Source organism: Solanum stenotomum, chromosome 2 (genome assembly GCF_019186545.1).
Source record: "Solanum stenotomum isolate F172 chromosome 2, ASM1918654v1, whole genome shotgun sequence".
Taxonomy (NCBI): domain Eukaryota; kingdom Viridiplantae; phylum Streptophyta; class Magnoliopsida; order Solanales; family Solanaceae; genus Solanum; species Solanum stenotomum.
The window spans coordinates 13,697,513-13,716,812 of record NC_064283.1 but is presented as its reverse complement, the minus strand read 5'-3'; the positions used below and the strand labels follow the sequence as shown (position 1 = coordinate 13,716,812).

The window sequence follows — 19,300 nt, the reverse complement described above, 5'->3', positions numbered from 1 at the left end:
CCCCCCCCCCCCCCCCCTCTTACCCAACTCTTGTGATTGTCATTTTTTTTAATAGAATATCATTTACATTTCGTTTTCATTTTAACATTCGATAGATTATACCCTTTCACCTCTAAAGAAGTGCAACAATGTTTTCCATCTTATGTAACCATAAATAGGGTAACACAAATCTGGATAACACAAATCTGGATAATCCAAATGATATGTTTATGTGAAATTTATTCGTATGAAGCATTGATTCATTCTATGAAAGTATTTCTTTAAGCCTCCTAATGAACAAACTCCACATGAGCATATCCTTTGGGTTTGCCAGATTTGTTTTACCCCTTAATGGTGACACATGGTTGGAAATGTTGTTGATAATCTACGTAAAGTTGAAATAAAAAGAAATAAATGATGTTATTGTTTGCAACAAATTTTAAATATATAGAAAATAAATTAACCATAAGCAAAATTTAAAGAAACAAGAATATTTTATTGATAAATCAATATGGGTACAATTTTATTCCTCTCTTGATTCTTCTCTCATAAAATTTATCCATGATTCAAGTTTCATATATCTATATATTAATTATTGCTATGTGCTCTCCTCTTTCACACATAAGATTTTGACAAATGTAATCATCACACAGTTTTATGAAAAATACTAACTTCAGCAACAAAAAAGAAGAAGAAAAAGAATATCCGCGTACCATAAAAATGTGGCCTCATACAATTAGGAAATGTAGAAGAAAATATGAAAAACTTTTATACCCAATGAAAGGAAAATAGCACCATAATTTACTACTATTATATTAAAAATGCCTCTTTATATACCTTCAGATTTTTGGCCAACGTAACACATCAAGCGTAGAAGCAAAATTAAAAGAAACAAAAATCGATAATTAAATTATGGGAAAAAAGAAGAAGCAAACCACCACGAAAGAATGGGAAACAATATTTGAAGTTAGTTTTGACATACTTTCTGAAGTTAGATATGACTGAAGTTTAATTGCATTATCAATATTTGGATATTAATCCTAAGCTGATAAGGTCATTAATTTGTCTATGGGTACTATTGAATATTGATAATGTATGGTATTCTATCATCATTAATGATAATATTATTTATCATCGATCTAGTCTCCACACATTCTCTCTATCATGAAAATCAATTATGATTTTGTTTGACCTCAGCTTACCATTGATAATGCATATATGATTGAATTTCAAATAAAAATAGCTGAAGTCAAAAAAATTATAATTGAATTTCACGATAGAGAATGCGTGGAGAGAGCCTAACCAGCTTAGGATTAGTATTTAAATATTGTATATAGCTTAGGATGATTATATTATTAAGATTGGATTGTACGTAAGTCTAATTTCAATCTAAATAAAGAATGCATGAATATATTAATGAAATTACTACCTCACATAGATAAGCAAAAAGAGAATACATATATAAAGAGTTGTATTTTTATACTAAATATTATTCTATAATCTTTTTATGGTATCAATGCTTTGATTCAAACTTAAGTTATTGCATATTTGGAATCACGTTTCACGTTTTCTAATGACATCTTTCTCCACCCTCTCTCCTTTTCACCTATTAACTATTTAATGCTAAATTTTCGTATTTATTATAAGTAAAACAAATTGGATTTAGAAAAAAAAAAGTGTGGTTTGATGGAAAGATATTGGTGAAAGGGAGAGGGTGGAGGAAGATAAGCTGATTATTAAAGAATGTGAAATATGATTCAAAGATACATAATAATTTAAATAAGTTGTAACTATAGTTTTGATACTATTTTTCTTCTTTCTTCTCTACGTGGAGGCAGTGACTTCATTATATTGTTACGCCTTCTTTATTTAGATTGAGAATAGACTCTATAATCCAATCTTTGTAATGTAACCATTCCTAATTAAGTTATAGATAAGGTTAAGGAGGTTATCGGAACCGGAGTTCCAATTAGCAATAAGAGAAAAAGTAAAAAAAGAAGTGAAATAAGCTTTAAAAGGCAAACCCTCGAACAGAGTTGGGCCAAGACTAACTATGTATGTCAATGTTTAAATACTAATCCTAAGCTAATTAGGCTCTACACCCTATACGATCTCTCTATCGTGATCAAATTCAGTTATTTTTATTTGACTTCAACTATTATTGCTTGAAATTTGATCGAATAAAATAGTTGAAGTTCGAAATATGACTGAATTTTAGTCATATCAAACTCCAGACATTGTGTCAATTGTTAGATTTTGTCAATACTAACTTCATACATGGTATGTTTGAAGTTATTTAAACTAGTACATGTATAGAAAAAATAATAATTATAAAGCGGGCACAAATTAAAAGAGAGCTTTAAAAAGGAAATCCGTGCACTTTATCCCACATATGAACAAACGTTATTTATCACATACTCCCTCCGTCCCTATTTACTTGTCCATATTTCCTTTTTTAGTTGTCCCTATTTAGTTGTCCATTTTGACAAATCAAGAAAGAACAACAAATTTTTTCCTATTATACCCTTATTTACACTTCTTGAAAATTGTAAAAGTGTATGTTGTTTCCCTCCAATTTATTTCACTTGAATTCAAATAAGTGATTGTAATTTTGAAGTGAAAAGTTGTCATAAGGGTAAAATTGTAACTTCACTGTGCTAATCATTGTTGCCTTAATTTGTGTGCCATTTCTAAAGTGGACAACTAAAAAGGGACGGAGGGAGTATATAACTTACAATAATTATTGTTCCCCATTCATCTTTTGTTATTTATCACTACTACTCTCACCTTTTGTTTTACCACCATTATTATTGTTCCCCATTCATCCGCGGTGATTTGCTTCAGACATTCTTCTTTCTCTTTTTTAGTTATTGATCTTTGTTTCTTAATTTTCCTTCTACGTTTGAGGTGTTAGTAATATACATATATATAGATGTTTTTTTAATAGTAGTAAAGTATGTTGCTATTTTTTTTCCATTTGGTTTGAAAGTTTTTCATATTTTCTTCTAGAGGTGTACATGACCGGGTTGGTTCGGGTGTTTCAAATATCAAACCAAACCATTTGTGTAAAAATTTTAAATTTATAAACCAAACTAAACTAATAAAATTTGGATTTTTTCGGGTTTTTCAACCTCGGGTTGGTTCGGGTTTTTCAAATACCAAACCAAACCATTGTGTCAAATTTTTAAATTTATAAAACAAACCAAACTAATAAATCTCGGATTTTTTTTCAGATTTTTGGATTTTTTCGGTAAAGTTTGCATACAAACATATAATTAACTTGTGCTCCAAATATTTCTTTAGTCCAACCAAAATACAATTATCTAAGGTGTTTCTTAAAAAAATAACACAAAATATGAGATTAGTACTGATGACACTAAAATATTCAATAAAAAATAATATGAAATCATCATATAAAATAAATATTGCAAAGTCATAATGAAAAATGATCATAATTTAAAAGTACTAAATCATGCTAAAATAAGTTTAATAAGTATTAGTTACATTACTAAATATTTAATGAAAATTAAAATTAGATTATGTATTTTAATTGTCTAAACCAATGTAAAACTAAAGAACAAATATTCAATATTATTGTCATTCTTAGTGTTGAATTGATTTTCTTTTTGCATTAGTATTAATTTGATTTGATTTAAGTTTTATTATAATTATCAACATCTATGAACTATAATCTTTATTGGACCATTCCGAATTCTAAGTTTTAAACTTGAAATAATATATTAAAAGAAAAAACTATGAAATAGTATAAGAAATATTTTAAAATTATATCAAAGTAAATATTTTTATGTATAAAATAAAATTTTAAAATTACATATATAATGTCGGGTTGGTTTGGTCTCGGGTTGGTTTTTTTTAGTTAAAACCAAACCAACCCAAATATAGTCGGGTTTTTTTTCCAATACCAAACCAAGCCAAACCAAACCACTAGGCGGGTTTTTTTTCCGGCTTGATTCGATTTACAATTTGGTTCGGTTTTCAATTCGGTTTTGTACACCCCTATTTTCTTCTACATTTCCTTGTTCAAGGTTAGATTTTTATGTTGCTTGGTTATCTTTTTCTTTGTTAATTGTGTGTGAGTGTGTGTAATTTGTCCTCGTCATCTATGTGTGTGCATGGCCAGCCAAATTAACCACCATTGAGATTAGCTAGGTAATATTAGTATGCAATACTTAGGAAATATCAAGGAAAAAACATGGTTATTTTATTTTTCATTTTGGTAACATCTAAGAAATACCATTTCTATGTATACATTCACAGTTTTCCCAATGTTTTTTCATCTTAGTAATAACAAGAAATATTAGGATTTACCAATTGTGATTTGTATGTGTTAATGGGTCAGGTTATTCTTGTGTTGAATCCAATATTTTCCATAAAACCGAGGTAATGATTATATTTGTCAAATCTTATGTGTGAAAGAGGAGATCACATAGAAACTATCATAATTTGAACGACAATTACATGTACAATCTAAATCTCGTAAAATGATTGTCACTTTTTAAGAATGTCATAAATTTATTACCGATATTAACCTAAATATCGATACTAAGAATAATGACATTAAATTAAATGTCCGTAAAAAAATTGTGATATTTAAGAGTCATAATACTATATTTTTATAATGAAATGTTGTATCTTTAGTTTCTTACGGTGACAGATTTATATTTTATATTTATAATAAACATTAACTGATATATATTCTGATAAAACAAAAAAAAACTATCACATATTAAACTTTTAAATTTTGTTTTACAGGAAATCTTTATATTATCAGTGCACACAATTTAGATCTTTTAAATTTTATTCCAGAATAATAATACTTCAAAAGTCGATCGGTAGATGACATAAATATTGTTTATATTATCAAATCGTTTTTACCTTTTGTAGAAGTTAAGTTGTTTATCTTTGAAATTACAAAGAAATACGGTATTTTTTCATTAAGAAATATTCATAAATACCTTTGTGGTAAATAAATAGCAGGTATAATCAAATAAGAGGTTTAATTAAAGTAAAATCATCAACATTTCCTAGCAAATGAATTTTAATCGGGACCAAAGACGATTGGTCTGTTGATGAGTAAATTCATTGATATTAATTGGTTGGAGAAATTATTTGGAAGTTCCTAATTGGATCTTTTAGCCTATTATCATATATAAACATAAATTCAATAACCAATTTTGCTATTAATCAGACGCTAATGAAAAATATCAAACACCATTGAAATATTTACGTCCGATTATATGAAAAGTGGAAGTATGAGATTTACTATAAAAATTATAGTATGTAATTCAGATATAATTGAAGTTTCAATGTGGATATGCACCATCGATATACAATAAAGAGATCAAAGAGGAAAATTAACAAACGAAAACGAAGAATCGTATTACAATATCCTTTGAAGGATAATTAACTAACAAATCAAATCACCCTCATTGAAATATATACAAAATACTTTAATCATAGTTTATTAATGAGTTTAACTTTATGTATGCTCAACACAATGTAAAGAATAGTGTAATAATATTCTTTACAATATTATCGATGTATTTAAGTTGAACTCCCCTAATATACATTTGAATCAAATAAATATGTTTATTCAATATTAGAACAAGGTAAGGCAACTGAAAACAAATTTCATTAATTAACCAGAGGGGTTAATCTTTTTCTTATCATTCTTGAAAGAGGAGGTGGTAGCTTTCACTATTTTTTCAGCAGCCATTGCCTTCACTGACTTCTTATCTTTTTTTGGAAACACACTTCCATTCTTTGATGTGCCTTCTTTTCCCTTTCCATTATTTTCCATATCTTTGTTGATAATATGTATATATAACTAAGTAAATAAAACTGTGTCGTTCTATGTAACAGTTTAAACTTTTAGATGAAATGATCACACAGTATTTCAACAATCTCTTCTCTTAGAACTTATGAATATGAGGGAGTGTATTAATGCTTTGTTGCTTTAACTTGTGATGATTTGAGGAGTTCATAGGTTGAGGTATTTATAGGAGTTTTGAGGCTTTTGTTTATGGTCCTGAAAGTTTTCATGTAACATTGGTTGAATTTCTGAGTAATTAGCTCATGTAAGATTAAAAGAAGATTGTTGATTAGTTCTTGCATGGAATGTGTTTGTGTGAGTTTTTGGGGTTTGGATTATTCATTTTCAAATGGAAGCCTGTGTGTTATTCAAATTTGAAAATATACTGCTCTTATTTACTCTCTTTTACTAATTTTACTTGTCCACTATACTATCTTAAAATATTTAATAATACTTGTCTAGTTTATAAAGCCAATTAATAGTCCAACAATATTTATTTTTCAATAATTAGGTGACTTGTATTTAATAAAGGTAATTTGGTAAAATTATCTTATTATTTACTGTCTCTTAATCCCTGTGCTAACTGCTAAGTCAATAGTAAACAATTATTATTGAACATAATACTTTATTATTACATGGGGTGTGCGTATATATGTGTGTTGGATTGGATGGGAATGGGTCTGTGTGTGTTTGTGTGTGGATGAGTGAATTAATTTTGATTTTTTCTATTTATTTATATCAATTAACGACCTATGAAATTGTTAAATACATTTCTTGGAAATGAAGTACTCCGTATTACTCATGATATTAGCTTATTTTTTTATAAAAATATTTAACCACTACTAAGGTTTTGGAAGTGGAATTTCATTATATTTAAGCTTTATTAACTTTCAAACTTATTAGTTTTATAGAATTAATCAAATGGTAAATTAATTTTACTTTTTCGTGTCATTTCACTATCTTCATTTTCATATATAATTTTTTATATATTTTTTAAAGGAAAAATGTGTCTCTATCATGATTTTACATGAAAAATATCTTAGAGCTCAAATCAGCTAGATTTATTTTAAAAGATTTATTAATGGCATAAAAGAATATATAAATAATATAAGATTTAATTGTTCACAAATTTGGGGATAAGTAGTAAAATTGTTGATTGAACTTCAACTTTTCATGTCTATACATTAAAATTGAATTGAATACGTTATGACATCATTAAAATGTATCTATTCAACACACGTTGTTCCATGGCACACATCCCTTTTTGAGAGAGTGAAGTAAAAAATTTATTTATTTTTCTAAATTTATATTTTTGTATTCCAATGTCCGGTAAATTTTCCTCTTTACTATCCAATGAGATCATACGAGTTTGCTTTAACCCACCCCCGCTTCACTTCGCATAACAATTTTTTTTTAATTTTTTAACCCGCCCCACCTTGCCCTGCATAAACTTGTCCGCATAAATTTTTTCAATACTTTTCCTTTTTAATTAAGTTCGATGTGAAAAATAAAACTCATAGAAATAAATTTATTTTCTCATTAAAATGTATTAATTTAATAGATAATGACTTAAAATTTTATTTTCTAGAGGTCAATTAGAAAGCTTGTAAGAAACTGTATTAATTTTTATTAAACTATTTTATTTACTATCTTCAATATTTTAGTAACTTTAAAGAAACTTTCAATTGATATTATAGTTTGAATTAAAAAAATAATAATTTGTCATGAGATTTGTGTATCTTACTCGTGAAGGGTGCTCTATCACTCTTATAACAAGTAAAAAGTTTAAATGAAATTTGAATCTGCCCCCTTGTCATCCTTACAGAAAAGGTGAAAGTTCAAATAGCAAATCAACTTAGCTGCTAAAATTCTCCAAAATTTGAGTACTCCACTTTAGTTGTTTTTTTTAGAAAAAAAGTTAACAACACAATAACACGATTTAAAGAGTAAAAATAATAAACGAAAACGGAGACTAATATTACAACATACAACGGCCTTGAAGGTTAATTAACAAAGGAAATATCACCCTCACAAAAATAACATAATACTACACAATAATTTATATTAATAAGTTTAACTTATATACATCAACAATACTATAAAGAATCAGTCAAACCGTGTAAACATTCTTTACAATAGTATTATCAATGTACATAAGCTAAACCCTAGAAATACAACAAAATAAAAACAACAACTTTATTCAATAATATAAACACAATCCAAATAGTAAGGGGACTAAGAGGAGGTGCCATTACATGGGTTAATTTTTTTCTTATCATTTTTGAAAGGGGACAACATAGTTTGGCCTATCTTTTCAACAACCATTTCTTTCATTGACTTCTTATCTTTCTTTGGAAACACACTGCCATTTTTTGATGTGCCTACTTTGCCCTTTTCATTATTATTCTCCATATCTCTTAAAATTAATTATGAATATGAGGAAGTGTAGTGTATATTGCTTTGTTGCTTTAACAATTGTGATGATTTGAAGAGTTTATATGTTAATTAAGGTATTTATAGGAGTTTTGAGGCCTTTGTTTATAGTATGTCATAAAAGTTTTCATGTAACTCTGGTTGAATTTCTATGTAATTAGCTTATGTATATGTGTGAGTGTGGGTTTTTGGATATTTTTGAGTAAAAAAAACTATAGTTTAATGATTTTTGTTGTCAAAATAAAAATGAATAAAAGATTTAATAAGTAATTTTCATTACTTGAATGACCATCCAAGAAATTAACTTGGGTAGTTGAGCTAAGGAAATCATGTATTTATCAAAAACTAAATAGCTAAACATGAGAAAAGTCACGAAATCACCGTCTTGGAACAAGTCCGCGACGCAGAGGTGTTTTAAATAATTACTTGCGAAATTAAATTTTGAGACAGAGGAGTTCGCGTCTTAACTGCAATGCGGAGAAACTTTTTGGTTACTGGGGGAGCAAGTCTGCGACGCGGACTTGCGTGCTAGATCACGCTCAATTTTTTCCTTCTCCGTTTTACAGCCCCAATTCGCCTAAGCTTGACTATTGATCTCAAATTCATTTTAGATTCCGATACCCAGCATATGGACTCAAGAACCTAACTCGAAACAACTCTATAATTCGACTCAAAGATCTCACAAACTTCTCAATTCATCCCAATTCAAGAACAACATTCAAATTCAAGAATACATGTCAAGAACATCAACTTTCAAACTCTTTTAGGACGAATTTCGCTGAACTAAACATGTTTGATGCGTGGGTGAATGAACCCAACGCTAAGAAAGACTCACATACCTTGTAAGATTAATTCCTTGGCGAAATCCACCACCAAATCGCACGATCTTAGCGAAATTTGAGTTTTTCTTCTCCTTTCTTCTCTTTCCTCTTTTCTCTTTTCTCCAAGCCCTAGCGTGAATTTCCAATTGACTAAACTGATCTCATTTTGATTTGACCCTCAATTAATTCACTAAAACAAATTAAATTAATTGGGTAAGGAAAAAATTAATCTACCCTACAAAAATCTGGATTAGACTTTCCTTAATCGCACATCCCAACTTTCAAAGGACATAACTCACTCATACGAACTCAAATCACGCAAACTCGGCAGCGTTGGAAAGATCATTCCAAGAGCTTTCTAACCATATCTGGAAGTACACCTAACTCATCCTGAACTAGGAGTTATGGCCGTTTGAAGTTGACCGAAACTCAACTTTTCCTAACTTAAACAAATTTTCCAGATTTTCATTCTTTCCAAAAATGGCTATTTCCAATTATTAGCTTCTTTCTAGTTATTTCAAATTGCGAGATGTTACAATATCTTCCCCTTGGGAACATTCGTCCTCGAATGAGATTACTCTTACTAGGCTAAGGGTGTAATATCAAGTTCAAACACCCAACAAGCAAATGCAACAAACAACATGCTCACTCATAATTTAAAGAGTACTAAGAAGAGAATTAGTACCTTGGTCTTCATTTTCTCCGAACTCAAAGAGATGTGGATATCTCTTCTTCATGTCCTCTTCAGCTTCCCAAGTAGCTTCCTCAACAAATTGATTCCTCCAAAGGACTTTGACTGATGCTACCTCTTTTGTTCTCAACTTGCGAACTTGGCGATCTAGAATTTGAACAGAAATCTCCTCATAAGATAAGCTATCATTGATCCCAGTATTTTCAGTTGGTATGATCAATGAAGGATCGCCCATGCATTTCTTCAACATGGAGATGTGAAACACCGGATGAACTACGACCAACTCTTGTGGTAGCTCCAACTTATAAACTACTTTGTCAATCCTCTTGGATATTCGATAAGGTCCAATATACCGGGGACTAAGTTTCCCCTTCTTACCAAACCTCATAACACCCTTCATGGGTGAAACTTTTAGATATACCTAATCATTTACTTTGAACTCTAACGCCCTTCTCCTGACATCAGTGTAGGATTTCTAATGACTCTGTACCGTTTTCAACCTCTCTTGAATCCCTTTCACCTTTTCCATAGCTTGATGGACTAAATCTGGTCCTATCAACCTTGCTTCACCAACTTCAAACCATCCAATAGGAGATCTGTATCTTTTCCCATAAAGAGCTTTATATGGAGCCATCTGGATGCTAGAGTGGTAACTATTATTGTATGCAAATTCAATAAGGGGTAGGTTATCATCCTAATTACCTTTGAAATCGATCACACATGTCCTCAACATATCTTCTAATGTCTGAATAGTGTGCTTTGCTTGCCCATCTGTCTAAGGATGAAAAGCAGTACTTAAGTTCACCTTTGAACCCAAACTTTCTGAAAAGATTTCCAGAATTGTGCAGTAAATTGTGCACCTCTATATGAAATAATGGAGACTGGGACTCCATGAAGTCTTACCACCTCCTGAATATTCAACCTACATAATCTTCTGCTGAATGAGTAGTCTTCACAGGCAAAAAGTGGGCTGATTTTGTCATTCTATCGATGATCACCCAAATAGAATCATGCTGCCTGCGAGACCTTGGTAAACTTGTGATGAAGTCCATATTTATCATCTTTCACTTCTTTTCCAGAAGTTCTATAATCTGAGCCAAACTACCGGGCCTTTGATACTCTACTTTAACTTGTTGGCAATTTGGACACTTAGCAACAAATTCTGCAATGCCTTTCTTCATACTATTCCACCAATACACCTCCTTCAAATCGCGATACATCTTTGTGGAACCCGAATGGATGGAATATCTGGAGCTATGATCTTCCTCCATGATCATCTCTTGGATTCCATCCATCATTGGTACACACAATCTACCTTGATATCTCAGTATGCCATCCCCCCCCCCCCTTGTTTAAAAGCTAATATTTTTTGCTTATAAACATTTGCCTTCAATTCAAGCAAAATAGGGTCTTGGTCTTGCTTGCCTTTTACTTCTGACACTAATGATGATTCAGCCCCATTCATCACTACTACTTCCCCTTCTATGGAATCCATAAGTCTGACTCCGAGGCGTGCAAGTCTACGCACATCTTTTGCTAACTCTCTCTTTTCTTCCTCAACATGGGTAGTACTACCCATAGACAACCTGCTTAAAGCATCAACAACAACATTAGCCTTACCTGGTTGGTAAAGAATACTCATGTCGTAATCATTGAGTAATTCTAACCACCTCCTCTGTCTGAGATTGAGCTCCTTCTGGGTGCACACATAGTGAAGGCTCTTGTGAACAGTGTACACATTCACATGAATACCATAAAGGTAATGGCGCTATATTTTTAAAGCAAATACTACAACAACAAATTCTAAATCATGGGTTGGGTAGTTCTTCTCATGAACTTTCAATTGTCTAGAGGCATAAGCTATAGCTTTGCCATTCTGCATTAACACACAACCTAATACAACTCTCGATGCATCACAATACACCACAAAACCTTGCGTACCTTTTGGTAAGGTCAATATTGGGTAGTAGTTAACCTCTTTTTCAATTCCTGAAAGCTTTTCTCACAAACTTCAGACCATTGAAACTTAACTGTTTTCTGAGTCAGTTTGGTCAAAGGGGACGAAATGGACGAGAACCCCTATACAAACCTCCTATAATAGCCAGCCAAACCCAAGAAACTCCTAATATCAGTTGGAGATATGGGTCTAGGCCAACTCTGCACTGCCTCTATCTTCTGAGTATCAACTCTAATTCCATCATCGGAAACTATGTGGCCCAAGAATGCCACCGACTCAAGCCAAAACTCACATTTCAAGAACTTAGCATACAACTCCTTATCTTTCAAAGTTTGAAGAACTATTCTGAGAGAGCTAACATGATCTTCTTTATTCCTTGAATATATTAGTATGTTATCAATGAAGACGATAACAAACATATCTAAATAAGGTTTGAAAACTCTATTCATAACGTCCATGAACATTGCAGGTGCATTGGTCAAATCGAACGACATGACCAGAAACTCATAGTGACCATAACAGGTCCTGAATGTTGTCTTGGGAATATCACATTCCCTTACTTTCAACTAATGGTAGCCAGATCTGAGGTCTATTTTCAGAAAACAAGAAGCACCCTGAAGCTGATCGAAAAGATCATCAATTCTCGGAAGAGGATATTTGTTCTTGATGGTAACCTTGTTCAACTGACGGTAATCTATACACATCCTAAGGAAACCATCTTTTTTTCTCACAAACAAGACCGGAGCGCCCCAAGGTGAGACACTTGGTCGAATAAAGTCCTTATCTAAGAGATCCTTTAACTGCTCTTTTAACTCTTTCAACTCTGCTAGTACAATTCTATATGTCGGAACAGAGATAAGACGGGTATCTGGAAGAACATCTATACCGAAGTCTATCTCTCTCTCAGGAGGGACTCCGAGTAGATCATCTGGAAAGACTTCTGGAAACTCTTTTACTCTAGGAATTGACTGGATATGAGGTATCTCAACACTAGAGTCATTAACTCGGACTAAGTGATAGACACAGCCCTTAGAAACTAACTTCTTTGCCTTAAGGTACGAAATGAAATGACCCTTAGGCACTGCTGAACTGCTTTTCCACTCTAAGACTGGCTCATTGGAAATTGAAACTTGCCAACTCGAGTTCTACAATCAAGTGAGGCATAACAGGCATGAAGCCAGTCCATACCAAGAATGACATCAAAATCTACTATGTCTAACTCAACTAGATTAGCCATGGTAATCTTTTAATTGACGAAAATGAGACAATCACGATAGACTCTCTCTATGCTAGAATAGACTCACCAACAGGTGTAGAAACACTGAATAGTTCACTAAGTTGCTCAGGAATAACATCAAAATTCATAGCAACATAAGGAGTTACAAAAGATAAACTTGAACTTGGGTCTAGCAAAGCATAAACAGTAAAGTCAAAGACTTGGATCATACCAGTAACAACATCTGGCGAATCCTCTTACTCTTGGTGACTGTTGATAGCATATAAGCAGTTTGTTCCTCCACCAGTACCGGAAGTAGCCCCTCTAGGTTCAGCTCTGTCTGGTGGAGCAACTGAATAAGACTGGGCTCTATTCCCCCATTACCATTTCCATGCCTGTTCTTTGGACACTCTCGCATGAAATGCCCATTCTGACCATACTTAAAACAACCAGTGGAGCCCTCACGATAAGTACCTGAGTGGTTCCTACCACACTTAGCGCATGCAAGAGGCTTAATACCCCCTTGTGTCACGCTACCCTGAGAATAATCAGGTTTAGCTCTGAAATTCTGACTATTGTACTCGCTTTTGTTCTTAGGTGCAGGTGCACTAGCAGATGATGGAGCAGAGCCCTTCTGTTTCTGTTGGAAGGATGATCGGTTGGCATTACTCTTCTGCTGCCGGGACTCATTCCCTGTCTTAGCCCTTTTGTTCTTAAACTCCTATCTATCCCTCAGCTTCTCTTTCTCTACCTGCTGCACATAGACCATCAACCTTGAGATATCCATGTCACATATCAGCATTGTGGCCCTACCTTCTTTACTCGACAAATGAGCCAACCCAGCAACAAACAAGCTCATTTTACTCCTTATGTCCGCAACCATTTCCGGAGCATAACGGGACAATTGGGTGAATTTCAACCCATATTCATGATTTCTTAGAGAATCCTGCTTGAGTGTGAGGAAGTCACATACCTTGGCCTCTTTCAGTTCTCAGGGAAAGAAACGCCCTAAGAAAGCCTCCTCAAAACAAGGCCAACTCGCAGGTGGTGGATCCTCAGCTCTACCCCCTTTTCACAGGTCAAACCAAGTCCTACAACATTCTTCAGTTGATATGCAGCTAGCTCAACCCTCTCAGTATCAGCAACATGCATCACATCAATCACTTTTCTCAGTTCATCAACAAAGTTCTCCGGATCCTCAGAAGTGCTTGAACCAGTGAAACTTGGAGGATTCATCCTCAAGAACTCACGAATCCTTGAAGTGTCAGCCTCTCCTTGTCGAGCTCCTCTTTGTTGCCCAACCTGGTTAGTCACAGCTTGACTTAGCATCCTAATTGCTTCTCTGAACTCAACATTAGTGACTTCAGGTGCATTTGGTAACTCTTGTTCCTCAATATTTCTCCTAGCTTGACGATCTTTGACTACTCTTCGTGGCGGTATAATTATCTGAAAACACGCGCAAGTACAAATTAGAAGAAACTTTTTAGAGATAAACTCTAACGCACGAAAAAAGTGTGAAAGAAGTGAGAGATTTTCCTAAATGTTATAGCCTCCTAATTATAGATGTAGCGCGCTTCACACCGATAACTAATACTCTACAGACACGACTTCATAGACTCCCTAGGACTCTTGAACTCTGTGGTTTGATACCAAGTTTGTCACGCCCCGAGCCTACATTTTGGACATGGCTGGCACTCGAAGACCATTGCTGGCCTCAAGTGAACCCTTGGCCTGGCTTACTAACTCAGTGAAAGACTTAACTCATCACATACAGATTTATGAAGTAACTAGAATGTTATAAAGGAACATTCAACTGGCCATTAAGGTAAACTCAAGTCTTTAACATAGGAAATAAAAAGTAAAGACAACTGAATTAACTAACTGACTGTATGTTTGTCTATGAAGCCTCTAAATAGCTGAGATGGACGTCGGGACATGCCCACGATATCCTAATGAACTAATACTAATACTAAAAGCAATGAAAGTGAGTCCTCTGGAATGCAAAGAGGCTCACCAACAGACTCTGAACTGCTCACTGGATCAACGATGCGCCGGATGCCAATCCTAGTTACCAGTGTCTGCATCATAATAAGATGCAAGCCAACTAGTATCAGTACATTGAATGTAAGAGTATGCGAGTTGGAATGCTAAATACAACATAGGCTTGAAATAATTTGAAAGAAATTGAAGAACTTACCTGGCTCAACTCACTCAACATAACTGAACTTATTTCAATATAAAACAGTTTTAAAACAACTGCAATATAAAGAAAAGTTGTTTAAAACATGATGTCAACTCTGGGCGTATGCAAAGATACACTAAAACTCTGAAATGTATGTAAAAATACAAATAACTGTGTATATAAGAATACAAATAACTTTTGTGGGAGTTTCTCTAACCGACAACCATCACTTAAGAGCTATAGTGATGATACATCGATCTTCCTCACGCTACAAGTGCATCCTATACCTTGCCACAAGTATAAGACCTGAACTACTAAGTTGATCCACTAGTCTATGTGAAAAGGATTCATCTAAAAAGTATGACCATTTTCTACCCATGATGGCTACGTGGTTTATGGGGGCTGTGGGTTCTCTGAACGCTCCCCCATATCGGTGCTCAATACTACTCCCAAAATATGATACTAGCTCTTTATGTTTAAAAACATACTTCTTCTGTGATTTGAGAATAGTGCTCAAAAACTTAGCTCAAATGCTATTTTGGAAATCAAAGTTTCCCCTCTTGCTTCATTTAGAAAGCGATTACTCTTTTCTGAAAACTAGCCAGAGGGCCCTTTGAAAGTCGAGGTTTCCTTTATTGTTTAAATGTGAAACATTTTAAACCCTTTGGGAATACATAGTCCCCATATACTTTTGAAGAAATGAATTTCAAGCTTTACTCTTTACTGAACTCAAAACTTAAGTCTTAAATCAAAGTTAAAACGTTTGCAAAAGACTTTTGAGAAAACTTTAAGAACTTCTCTAGACTTTGATCTTAACTGCTCTTGATTTGACTCTTAACTGGTCCTTGAATTGAATTATGGATTCAAGGATTTTGATTTGTGATAGGAAGGACCATATGATGTTTAGGAATGATCTTAAATAACTAAACATGAGAAAAGTCACGAAATCACCGTCTTGGAACAAGTCTGCGACACAGAGGTGTTTTAAATAATTACTCGTGAAATTAAATTTTGTGACAGAGGAGTCCGCGTCTTAACCGTGACGCGGAGAAACTTTTTGGTCACTGGGAGAGCAAGTCTGCGACGTGGACTTGCATGCCAGATCACGCTCGACTTTTCCCTTCTCCGTTTTATATCCCCAATTCGCCTAAACTCGACTATTGATCTCAAATTCATTTTAGATTCCGATACCCAACATATAGACTCAAGAACCTAACTCAAAACAACTCTATAATTCGACTCAAAGATCTCACAAACTTCTCAATTCATCCCAATTCAAGAACAACATTCAAATTCAAGAATACATGTCAAGAACGTCAACTTTCAAACTTTTTTAGGATGAATTTCGCTGAACTAAACATGTTTGGTGCGTGGGTGAAAGAACCCAATGCTATGAAAGACTCACATACCTTGTAAGATTAATTCCTTGGCGAAATCCACCACCAAATCGCACGATCTTAGCTAAATCTGAGCTTTTCATCTCCTTTCTCCTCTTTTCTCTTTTCTCCAAGCCCTAGCGTGAATTTCCAATTGACTAAACTGATCTCATTCTGATTTGACCCTCAATTAATTCACTAAAACAAATTAAATTAATTGGGTAAGGAAAAGAGTAATCTACCATTCAAAAATCCGAATTAGACTTTCCTTAATCGCACATCCCAACTTCCAAAGGACATAACTCACTCATACAAACTCGTCGGCGTTGGAAAGAGCATTCCAAGAGCTTTCAAACCATATCTGGAAGTACACCTAACTCATCCTGAGCTAGGAGTTAATGGCCGTTTGAAGTTGACCAAACCTCAACTTTTACTAACTTCAACAAATTTTCCAGATTTTCTTCTTTCCAAAAATGACTATTTTCAATTATTAGCTTCTTCCTAGTTATTTCAAATTGCGAGATGTTACAAGAATCCATCTGAATTACATAAATACTTTATTCAATAATATTACCCCAATCCAAAAAATAAAATAAAATAAGTTCATTGGGACTAAGAGGAGGTGCCATCAGAGAGGTTAATCTTTTTCTTATCATTCTTGGAAGTGGACACCACAGTTTTGCCTATCTTTTCAATAGCCATTGCCTTCACTAACTTCTTATCTTTCTTTGGAAACACATTTCCATTCTTTGATGCGCCTTCTTTGCCCTTTCCATTATTCTCTATATCTTTATTGATAATATATGTAACTAAGTAAATTAAACAGTGTTGTTCTATGTAATAACTTAAATTTTTTGATGAAATGATCACATAGTACTTCAACAATCTCTTCTCTTAGTACTTATGAATATGAGGGAGTATTAATGCTTTGTTGTTTTTAGCTTGTGATGTTTTGAGGAGTACATATGTTGATGTATTTATAAGAGTTTTGAGGGATTTGTTTATAATGTCATGAAAGTTTTCATCTAACTTTAGTTGAATTTCTTAGTAATTAGCTTATGTAAGATTAAAAGAAGATTGTTGATTATTTCTTGCATGGAATGTGCTTGTGGGTTTTTGGGGTTTGAGTAAAAAAAAAAATAGTTGTATGATTTTGTTGTGCAAATAATAAAAAAAAGTTATAGTATGTTATTTTCATAACTTGAGATAACTATCCAAGAAATTAAGTCTTGTTTGTGTGGTTGAGCCAAGGAAACTACGTAGTTATATTGTTCAAGCAAAATTACCAAAAACTAATTATTATTTTATTTTTAAAATTCTTGCATGGAATATATGTTTATGTGGGTGTGTACTTTCGGATTGTTAATTTTAATGTGAAGTCGTGTGTTATTAAGAAATTGTGTGTGTGGATGAGCTAGGAAATTAATTTTCATGCTAATTTAAATTACTGAAAACTAACTTTCTATATAGTTTATTTATTTATATTTCATGGTTGTGTGTGTGTTGGTGGGGTAATAGGTTTGTGTGGGTTTGTAGATTAATTAGGATGACTTCTAATTAATTTGTTATACATTTCTAGGAAATGATCAATTTATTTTAAAAGAATACTTAACCAATTAAAGAGAAAATTGATTTTATTTTTCCATGTAATTTCACTATCGTGCATCGTAATTTTTTTGTATGAAGCATGTCCCTTTCATAATCTTACCTGGAAAAGTATCTTAAATCTCAAATAATCAGCTAGCTAGCTAGATGTGTTTTAAAATATATATATTAATGGCACAAAGAAATTAATACGTAAGTAATATAAGATTTAATGATTTCGCAAATTCAGGGAAAAGCGCACACAAATTATTAATTTCAACTTTTTTCATGTCTATACCTTTTGCTTGAAAACTTTATGCTTAATACATATAATTAATACCTTCTAAAATTAACAATTTATGTACGTAATTTCTTATTGAATTTCTAAGTTAGCTCAGGTAAGATTGAGAGAGCAGGTGTGTTTGGTATGGAGTTACATATTTTTTTTCAATTTTCTCATGATTGGTTCAATCTGGGATCAAGATCAGGGTTATAGGATATAGTGATTTCAATATTTATCTTTAAAATGCTCACCTCATATTAAAATAATAATTCGAGTACTATTTTTTTTTAAAAAAAAAGAGGATAGGGAATGAGGAAGGAGAAATTGTTGGGTTTTGGGTCTTTTTTCCTTCCTATGTGGATAAATAAACGTCCAAGGTTTTGGGTCTCTTTTATTTTCTTTGTGGATAAATTTAGCCCAAATTTGACTAGCTCACTTTTGTCCATAAGCCCAATATTATGGTGCATATGTAAGACTGTCACACCCCAAATCCGGATGTGATGGCACGTGTCCATTTTTGGGCATCATTTTTCGGTATGAGACTTTTGGACCGTTTTGCCCTTTTTCCCTAAATTTCCTGATTTTAGTGTCATTGGACTCGAATTGTGATTGTGATTAATTGTTTGAATAGATTATCGTGATTCGGATTATACTGGGAAAGGAAAGGCTCAAGTCAAGTAACTTTTGGAGTTCATTTTAAGGCAAGTGGCTTCCAAACTTTGTAAAACTCTTAGACTACACATGACTACTTTCCTAATTGTGTTGGGGAGTAATGGGGATTGAGGATGGGTTTTATTTGTTGATTGAAATTGTTGTAAATGAAAGATGGGGAATAAAACGAGCTAAATGTGTTATATGTGACTTGAATTTGTTGAATAAGTCATGTGATAACTGATATTGAGGGGATAGAAGAGCATGAGTAGGCTATGATTGATACAGACATTG

The 19,300-nt window shown here is 32.9% G+C and overlaps 1 long non-coding RNA gene across 1 annotated transcript in view; it reads left to right on the top strand.

Annotated features, from left to right (window-relative positions):
- Positions 1-19,300, top strand: part of LOC125854207 (uncharacterized) — a 137,686-nt gene that overhangs the window by 41,066 nt on the left and 77,320 nt on the right. The window contains exon 2 of the long non-coding RNA XR_007445389.1: positions 5,610-5,684. This is a non-coding gene — a long non-coding RNA (uncharacterized LOC125854207). The remainder of the gene's footprint in view (positions 1-5,609; positions 5,685-19,300) is intronic.